We start from the raw sequence: 10375 nt of genomic DNA, 5'->3' as shown, positions 1-10375 counted from the left end.
GTTTTGAACTAGAGGGAAGCTTTTGGATGGGGGAGAACTACTCACTATAAAATTTTACTTTCTCTGCAACTTCTAGTTTTACTTTCAGAATGCATTCTCCATATTTGTTTTCTATTCCTAGATTTATGAACAACTAAACCCCTTTCATTGGGTTAGGGAGCTCTGTTGTAATTTGATGGATCAATAATAGTTTTCATTATCCTTCCTCTTTCTTTTCTCTTGATTTTACTAGAAAGCTTTCAATCTTCATCCAATTGGGTAGTTATCTTGGAAAAGAAGCTATTCATACTTGGATCTCTTCGGAACCTTGGAAGAGGAATGAAGAGATCATGCTAGAAATGCTTTCTCATGTTGGACCAAATTGGGATCTGGATGGATATAGTGACATATAATCCTGCCAACATTTTGATTTGAAAATGCATGTGGTATAATCAGTGACCACACTTCATCTCTTCTCATGAGCAATTAGACCAAGGAATTGGCTATTGATCAAGATTTGAGAGATTGAATTACCAAGGAATTGGAATTCAATCACTTAAGATTGCCAAGGAGATCAATGAACTCCCCATTTCTGATCTTACCCATTCTCTTTAATTTCTGCAATTTACTTTCATGCTAAATTCCCCATTCCCCATTTAAGATTCTGCAATTTACTTTTCGTCATTTATATTAAGCTCTTTATTCCCGGCATTTACATTTTCTGCTATTTACTTTCCGCCATTTAATTTCCTGCAACTCTCACATCAAATTCTGCTTAGCTCAACTAGAACATTCCTCTAATTAAAGTTGATTGACCAATCAATCCCTGTGGGATTCGACCTCACTCTATTGTGAGTTTTTACTTGACGACAATTCGGTATACTTGCCGAGGAAAATTATTGAGAGACAAGTTTCCGTGCATCAAGTTTATGGCGCCGTTGCCGGGGATTGATTTTGCATCAACAATGATTAAATTGGTGGATAACTTGATTGAGCATTTTTTTATTTTGTTTGATTTCATTTGAGTAATTCACTTTCAGTTTAGCTGTTTTCTTCCTTTTTCCCTACCCTTTTCTTAGTTGTTTACAATTTAGTTCACTAACCCACTAACTATTTGATATATTGCACCACTCACACTAACAGCATTTCTAACAAGAATACTCTCTGCATCTACCCTCTTCTTGCTTTTGCCTTGTTGGTTGTATGACAGGTAGAAGAAGCGGGGCTTCAACTTCCTTTGATTCTGAACCTGAGAGGACCTTCCTTAGATTAAGGAGGGAAGCAAGAGAAAAGAGAGTAGTTGGTACGGAGGAAGAAGAGGAGTATTGATGAGTATTTTGGTGGAAAAATGAATTTCTCCCAAAACACACAAATCTAACCGGCAAGTGCACCGGGTCGCATCAAGTAATAAAAACTCACGGGAGTGAGGTCGATCCCACAGGGATTGATGGATCAAGCAATTTTAGTGGGTGATTAGTTTAGTCAAGCTGACATTTAGTGAATTGTGTGAAATTGTAGCCAACAGAAAGTAAATGACAATGAATTTAAAGTTGCAGAATGTAAATTGGCAAGTAACTTAAAGAACAAGAAATGTAAATTGCAAGAATCTTAAATGACAAGAAATATAAATTGCATTAAATGTAAAGGGAATTGGGAATTGGATTTGCAGAAATTAAACAAGGAAAAGTTAAATTTCAACAAGCAGAGAAGTAAAAGATGGATTTGATTGATTCGGAACCAAAACAGAAATGTAAATAAACATGAAAAGCAATAAACAGAGAATGTAAAATTGGAATTAAGATCTCAGGACCCAAGAGACTAGATAACCAAGTCTAGATCTCAATGCCTTCCTAGATCCAACAAGAACAATTGCAAAGAAAATGTAAATTGCAGAGAAAGTAGATGAAGAGCAATTAACAGAAAATTCGATTCAATTAAGCAGTAAAAAAAGCAGAGAGAAATCTCAGAGGGAGAATGAAACAGAACACCTTCAATTCTCTACCCAAGACTCAAAAACAATGAAAAGAAAATTAAAGAGAGCTCTCAAATCCTCGTGCTCCCTAGTGGAGCCAGCCTCCATCACAAATATGAAAATGATGCCTTATATAGGCTTTACAAAATGGAAATGAAAATGAAATTACAATTAAATAAAATTCCTATTTTATCTATCTCTTGTGCCTTTGGGTGATGATCATGGGCCCTTTCTCTTGATGGAATTGGGTTGATAGAGGCCTTGGTTGATTGCTCTTGGAGTTTGAGGAGGAACCGAAGTGAACCGGGTTTGAATTTGCAAAAGCTTGAATAAAAGTTTGACCAAATGTTTGAGGCAAACTCTTGGTCCAACTTTTCATATCAGCCCCCATGTTTTGCTGATACCCACGTTGGTGCAAAAGTTACAGGTCTAACTTTTGCTCCAACGTTGGCCTCCCTTATGCACATTTATGGCGCCAACTTTGTCCTCTTGTCATGTTGCCAATTTTATGCCCAATATAGACTATCATATATGGTTGGAAAGCTCTAAATGTCATCTTTCTAACCCACTTAGAATCACTTCAATTGAACATCTACAACTCAAGTTATGATCATTTGAAGAGGGCATGGTTGCTGGCTTTGGTGTGCAGCGTTTGAGGTAAAGTTTGCCTTAAACGTTGGCGAAAACGCCAGTTCTGGAGGCTCAAATGTATTGTCCACCCCATACTATTATACATTGTTGGAAAGCCTGAATGTCTACTTTCCAATGCTTTTGGAAGCACATCAATTGGAGCTCTACAGCTCGAGTTATACTCCATTGAAGGTGCAGAGGTCAGTTGGCCTCACTGCAGGTTGCCACCATGTTCATTTATGCACATTGCGGGGCAGTTTTCTCCCTTAATTTTAGTGTCCATCATGCAGTGCCATATATGCTTGGAAATCTCTTGATTCCTACTTTCCATTGCTTTTTGAATCACCTCATTTGGAGCTCTGTAGCTCAAGTTATTCTTGTTGGAAGTATACCCCTTCAAGCTGTTGTGGTGTGTGGCGCCAACGTTAGCCCAAAAGTTAGAGGCTAACGTTGGCGCAAACTTTTTGCCCCCAGGGGTGATTTTCATGTGCCAACATTAGCCCAAAAGTTAGGGCCTAACGTTGGCGCAAACTTTTGGTGCCCAGGGAGAGTTTTGCATGTGCCAACGTTAGCCCAAAAGTTAGGGGCTAACGTTGGGGCTAACTTTTCACCCAAAAGTTTGTGCAAAAGTTTGAGGCTAACTTTTGCTCAAACTTTTCGTCCTCTCTTCCTCCTAGCCATTCCTTCTTGCTTCAACCTTTCTCCAAGCTTTCTTCACCTATCATTAATCAACCAAAAACATCAAAGCTATGCTCAAAATCATGAGATATTCATTCTTTCATAATATGTGACAATTATAGCATGAAACCTCATGAAATAGCATGAATTCATACATGGTTGATTAAATCAAAGGAAGCATGAAAATCTACCCAATTGGCTTGCTTATGGCTCAAGAAAGTGCATAAAACCTATTGAAACCAAAGGAAAAAGCATAGAAAAACATGACATGATGACATGTCATCACAACACCAAACTTAAACCTTGCTTGTCCCCAAGCAAGAAAAGAATCATGCAATAAAGATTGACAATCCAAGGTAAGAAGAATAGCAACTCAATGTTCATGGTAAGCTAGTTTTCTAAGCATGCATCAATCACAAAAGAAATGTAAATGATTCATGCTTCCATCTAGCTCAATTTATGAAATCTTTCTTTTATATTTCTTCCTTGAAACAAGCTTTTGATTTTTTTTATTTAGCTTCTCCTTTTGGGTGCTTTGCCCCATGAGTTGATAACAAAGCTACGACTTCTAAATGCTTTATTTTCAAGTATTACCACTTGATACATAAGCACCACAAGCATTTGATTAGAGGACTTCATTAAGCTCATTTTTCTTTTCTTTTCTTAACTCTCTAATCATTGATGCTCAGAGCCTTGAGCTTTGAGGGAGTGCTTTTGCACTTTGAGCCTAGCCTTGACTTCTAAGTGTTTTGTTTTCAAGCATTTGGCTTGATACATAAACACCACAAGTACTTAGCAAATAAATTGCCATTGGTACTCAGAGCCTTCAGCTTTCTCACTCTTTCCCTTTTTCTTTTCTTGCTTTATTTTTGCATTTGCTTCTTCAAGGTTTTCATGATTTTCAAAAGATTTCACAAAATGTCCTAGATGAAAACTTCAATTAAATAAAATCTAATGCAATTAAGCAACAATCAAACATACTAGCTTACCAATACTTTTATGCACATGCTAAAATCTTCTTTAATGCCTTGTTTGTTTATGATCATGATACTTTGTTGCTTTTGAATTCACAAAACTCAAGTTGGTAATCATAATGACATAGCACCATGTTGCAATTTAGAAATCAAACTATGCCTTTTCATACACACATGCATACAGAGAAGGTAAAGACAATCATGCAGTTTATAGTGCTTGAAACAAATGAGAGGAAAAGGAACTTTACAACCTTGTAGTTCATCTTCTCTATTGTTGTCAATTTCCTCCCATTCTCCTCCTTCCCATACCAAACTCAGAATGCTTGCTCATCCTCAAGCAACTATTAGAACCGTGGCTATGGGGCTAAGATGGATCATGAATGTCTTACACAAGGAATGTTAGTAGTACATGTGTTTCAAGCAAGCAAAATTAAAGATAATAATCAAGGCATAAGAGACAGAGACATTATGATTGCATAGATAAGAAGGTGTGCACAATACATTGCGTAAAAGATAGTGGCACACCAAACTTAGTGTGACACTTTCACTTGGAATTAATGCAAGTATCTTGTAAGAATTGGAACCAAATTTTGTTGCCTAGCAACACCAAACTTAGAATGCAACCATATGTCAATTTATTTGAACTAAAACTAAACAAAAGAAACTGTTATATGTTAAATACAATCACCAAATGATGAGTCTGTTATGAATAAGGATGTCTTGGTGATGTATTAACAAAAACAGTTACTGAAGGAAAGCATTAAAAACAAGTAAATAAATGAAACAAAGAGAAAACAAAAATTATCCAACTAAAAAGAAAAAATAACACTGTAAAAGGCAATATGATTATGCAGACAAGTGATGTTGCTGGATTCATTGCATAGCAAATTAAGTGGCACACCAAACTTAGAATCTTAGCCTGACACTTCATGTAGAATTGATGCAATCATCCAAACGGGATTGAAAACAATTTGTTGCAAGGCAACACCAAACTTAGAATGTGATCATATGCCATTTTATTGAAATTTAACAAAGCAAGGAGAAGAAATATACCTACTGTCTACCTGTTCTTTACTTTCTTCCTCTTCTTCCAATTTGTTAAGAGGAATGACTTCAAGAGAGGAAAAGATTCAGCTATTGCCCCCTGTCTTGGTTTCCTCTCAGCAAGCTTTCTGTTGTACATGGCTTGATTGAGCTTGCTTGCTATTGGTCCAGGGGTTGGATTGCTTGTGGTTGACCTCCTCTTGAATGTTGTCCTTGGTAGTTTGGTCACAATCCTCTTCTTGGTGCTTTTGTCAATTGCCTTCACTTCTTTGAATCCAAGTCTTGGTGGTTGTGTGATTGTTGGAGTTTTGTATTCATCCAGAGCCTTTTGTATTGGTGGTTCCATGAACTCCTCCTTTATGTACTTCTCTGCCTCACTTGAGTTTGGAATGACTTCTTCACTTTCTTGCTCCTCCACTTCCTCTTTTACACCCAACATTTGTTTTAATAGCTCTATCATGGGAGAGGTTTGTCGATCTTCCCAACATTTCTTCATCTCCTCGTCATACCTTTCAATCATGGATTCAGGTGTTGAGGCATTTTGGTCTAGGGAGGTTTGTGAGAGTTGTGAGTCTTCATGTTCTCTTGTCATCTCAAGTGAAGTTTCAGGTTCAACCACCTCATTCTTCATTGAAAGTTCACTTGATGCAGTGGCCTCCTTATCTTTCTCTTCCACTTTCTCCTTCATATCCATCAATTGGCCTTCATTTTTCTTGCTCAGTGGTTCTAAGCTCCTCCTTATTTTCTCTACTTCTCCATTCATATTTTTTAAGAAAGCTTTTTGCCTTTTCTCGAATATTTGTGCTTCTTTCGCATATTTTTCAAGCATGGTCTCAATCTTTGAGAGGCTCGAGTGGTCCATGGAAGTTTGTGTGGGTGGTGAGTTTTGAAAGGGGCTTTCGGTTGAAATATGGTCAAGTGATAATATCTTCGGATGAATATCATATGAAGCCCTAGAATTCCCTTCCCAGCCACCATTAGAATCATGACTTGCATCATTTTGTGGTGGAGGGAAATATCCCATATGATTTTCTTTCTCATCTTGTGGTTCTGAAGCAAATCTCCATGAATTGGAGTGCTCAGAATGTGTATTCTCTTGGTGATGATGGGTAATATCCCATAAAATTTGTTTGATCATAAGATGAGTTGAACTCCATTTGAATTTTGTAAAACACAACACCAAGGAGAATTGAAATTCATATCTCAGAGATGAATTTCTTAGTGAGGCAATAACTCAAACACCTTGGTTTCAACTTAGAGCAGAGAACAAAAACAAAGAAAATGCTTAATCTAGACTTCTCACCCACTTAATCATTGTTGATCTAATCAATCCCCGGCAACGGCGCCAAAAACTTGATGAGTATTTTGGTGGAAAAATGAATTTCTCCCAAAACACACAAATCTAACCGGCAAGTGCACCGGGTCGCATCAAGTAATAAAAACTCACGGGAGTGAGGTCGATCCCACAGCGATTGATGGATCAAGCAATTTTAGTGGGTGATTAGTTTAGTCAAGCTGACATTTAGTGAATTGTGTGAAATTGTAGCCAACAGAAAGTAAATGACAATGAATTTAAAGTTGCAGAATGTAAATTGGCAAGTAACTTAAAGAACAAGAAATGTAAACTACAAGAATCTTAAATGACAAGAAATATAAATTGCATTAAATGTAAAGGGAATTGGGAATTGGATTTGCAGAAATTAAACAAGGAAAAGTTAAATTTCAACAAGCAGAGAAGTAAAAGATGGATTTGATTGATTCGGAACCAAAACAGAAATGTAAATAAACATGAAAAGCAATAAACAGAGAATGTAAAATTGGAATTAAGATCTCAGGACCCAAGAGACTAGATAACCAAGTCTAGATCTCAATGCCTTCCTAGATCCAACAAGAACAATTGCAAAGGAAATGTAAATTGCTGAGAAAGTAGATGAAGAGCAATTAACAGAAAATTCGATTCAATTAAGCAGTAAAGAAAGCAGAGAGAAATCTCAGAGGAAGAATGAAACAGAACACCTTCAATTCTCCACCCAAGACTCAAAAACAAAGAAAAGAAAATTAAATAGAGCTCTCAAATCCTCGTGCTCCCTAGTGGAGCCAGCCTCCATCACAAATATGAAAATGATGCCTTATATAGGCTTTACAAAATGGAAATGAAAATGAAATTACAATTAAATGAAATTCCTATTTTATCTATCTCTTGTGCCTTTGAGTGATGATCATGGGCCCTTGCTCTTGATGGAATTGGGTTGATAGAGGCCTTGGTTGATTGCTCTTGGAGTATGAGGAGGAACCGAAGTGAACCGGGTTTGAATTTGCAAAAGCTTGAGTAAAAGTTTGACCAAAAGTTTGAGGCAAACTTTTGGTCCAACTTTTCATATCAGCCCCCATGTTTTGCTGATACCCACGTTGGTGCAAAAGTTAGGGGTCTAACTTTTGCTCCAACGTTGGCCTCCCTTATGCACATTTATGGCGCCAACTTTGTCCTCTTGTCATGTTGCCAATTTTATGCCCAATATAGACTATCATATATGGTTGGAAAGCTCTAAATGTCTGCTTTCTAACCCACTTGGAATCACTTCAATTGGACATCTACAACTCAAGTTATGATCATTTGAAGAGGGCATGGTTGCTGGCTTTGGTGTGCAGCGTTTGAGGTAAAGTTTGCCTCAAACGTTGGCGAAAACGCCAGTTCTGGAGGCTCAAACGTATTGTCCACCCCATACTATTATACATATTTGGAAAGCCCTGAATGTCTACTTTCCAATGCTTTTGGAAGCACATCCATTGGAGCTCTACAGCTCGAGATATACTCCGTTGAAGGTGCAGAGGTCAGTTGGCCTCACTGCAGGTTGCCACCATGTTCGTTTATGCACATTGCGGGGCAGTTTTCTCCCTTAATTTTAGTGTCCATCATGCAGTGCCATATATGCTTGGAAAGCTCTTGATTCCTACTTTCTATTGCTTTTTGAATCACCTCATTTGGAGCTCTGTAGCTCAAGTTATTCTTGTTGGAAGTATACCCCTTCAAGCTGTTGTGGTGTGTGGCGCCAACGTTAGCCCAAAAGTTAGAGGCTAACGTTGGCGCAAACATTTTGCTCCCAGGGGTGATTTTCATGTGCCAACGTTAGCCCAAAAGTTAGGGGCTAACGTTGGCGCAAACTTTTGGTGCCCAGGGAGAGTTTTGCATGTGCCAACGTTAGCCCAAAAGTTAGGGGCTAACGTTGGGGCTAACTTTTCACCCAAAAGTTTGTGCAAAAGTTTGAGGCTAACTTTTGCTCAAACTTTTCGTCCTCTCTTCCTCCTAGCCATTCCTTCTTGCTTCAACCTTTCTCCAAGCTTTCTTCACCTATCATTAATCAACCAAACACATCAAATCTATGCTAAAAATCATGAGATATTCATTCTTTCATAATATGTGACAATTATAGCATGAAACCTCATGAAATAGCATGAATTCATACATGGTTGATTAAATCAAAGGAAGCATGAAAATCTACCCAATTGGCTTGCTTATGGCTCAAGAAAGTGCATAAAACCTATTGAAACCAAAGAAAAAGCATAGAAAAACATGATATGATGACATGTCATCATGTATTTTGAACCAGACATGGATGAGAATATGGAGAACCATCATGAAGAAGAGGCTCACAACCATGGCAGAGAAGGCCCAGTGCATCATGCTGGGCAAGAGAGAAGAGTTCTAGGATCCTACATCAATCCAATCCCAGGAAACTGTGGAAGTAGCATCCAAAAGCCAACCATACATGCCAACAACTTTGAACTAAAGCCATAGCTCATCACCCTTATTTAGAACAACTGTTCATTCGGGGGAAGTGTTCAAGAAGATCCCAATCAACATCTAACCACCTTTCTGAGGATATGTGATACTGTGAAGTCTAATGGTGTTCATCCTGACACCTATAGACTACTTCTATTCCCCTTCTCACTCAAGGACAAAGCATCTAAATGGCTGGAATCCTTCCCGAAGGAGAGCTTAACAACCTGGGAAGATGTGGTGAACAAATTCTTGGCGAGATTCTATCCTCCTCAAAGAATCAACAGGTTAATAGCTGAGGTTCAAACTTTCAAGCAACAGGATGGTGAGACTCTCTATGAAGCATGGGAGAGGTTTAAGGATCTGACAAGAAGGTGCCCGTCAGATATGTTCAATGAATGGGTGCAGTTACACATTTTCTATGAAGGTCTTTCTTATGAATCAAAGAAGGCAGTAGACCACTCATTCGGGGGATCTATGAACAAGAAGAAGACCATTGAAGAAGCCATAGATGTCATTGAGACTGTAGCTGAGAATGACTACTTCTATGCTTCTGAAAGGGGCAACATTAGAGGAGTAATGAAGCTAAACAATGTGGATGCACTGCTAGCTCAAAACAAGATGATCACCAAGCAGCTGGCTGACCTTACCAAGAAGATGGAGAGGAGTCAAGTAGCAGTAATCACCACCTCAACAGCAACTCAAGAAGGAGTGAATGAAGAAGTAGAGGGTAATTAGGAACAAGCCAACTACATTGGAAATCCACCTAGGCAGAACCATGACCCATAATCCAAGACTCACAATCCTGGTTAGAGGAACCACCCAAACTTTGGGTGGAGAAATCAACAAGACCAAGGCCAAGATCAGAGACGCCACAACCCCAACAACAATGCAGCTCACCAACATTCCACACAGAGATCATATCAACACCCACCTAACAACACGCCTCAATATCCATACCAAAGCCAAAATGTCCCTTCTCATCCCTCCAATCTCAACTCACCATCATCAGAAGAAAGACTATCAAGGATTGAGACTCTACTTGAAGGCATATGTAAGGAAATCCAAGATAACAAGGTGTTCAAAGAGGAGGTGCGAGCTAATCTCAAAAACCAGGGAGACACCATTCAGAAGCTAGAATTTCAAGTGGGATACCTCTCTGAGAAGATTCCCAAACCACTGATAGCTTTCCAAGTGACACAGAGAAAAACTCGAGAGGTGAAGCAAAGAAAGTAAGATGGGAAGATTGCAAGATGGTCACCACAAGTGAAAAGGGGACTGAGGAAGAGCCGAACAAACCATTAGAACAACCTGGAGATA

General features: G+C 38.5%; 1 pseudogene; it reads right to left on the bottom strand.

Annotated features, from left to right (window-relative positions):
• Positions 1–9340: 9340 nt before the first annotated feature.
• On the bottom strand, positions 9341–9442 carry LOC112753473 (small nucleolar RNA R71; annotated as a pseudogene).
• Positions 9443–10375: the final 933 nt, after the last annotated feature.

The sequence above is a fragment of the Arachis hypogaea genome, chromosome 15 (assembly GCF_003086295.3).
Source record: "Arachis hypogaea cultivar Tifrunner chromosome 15, arahy.Tifrunner.gnm2.J5K5, whole genome shotgun sequence".
Lineage (NCBI taxonomy): Eukaryota > Viridiplantae > Streptophyta > Magnoliopsida > Fabales > Fabaceae > Arachis > Arachis hypogaea.
This window is presented reverse-complemented; position numbering and strand designations above follow the sequence as displayed.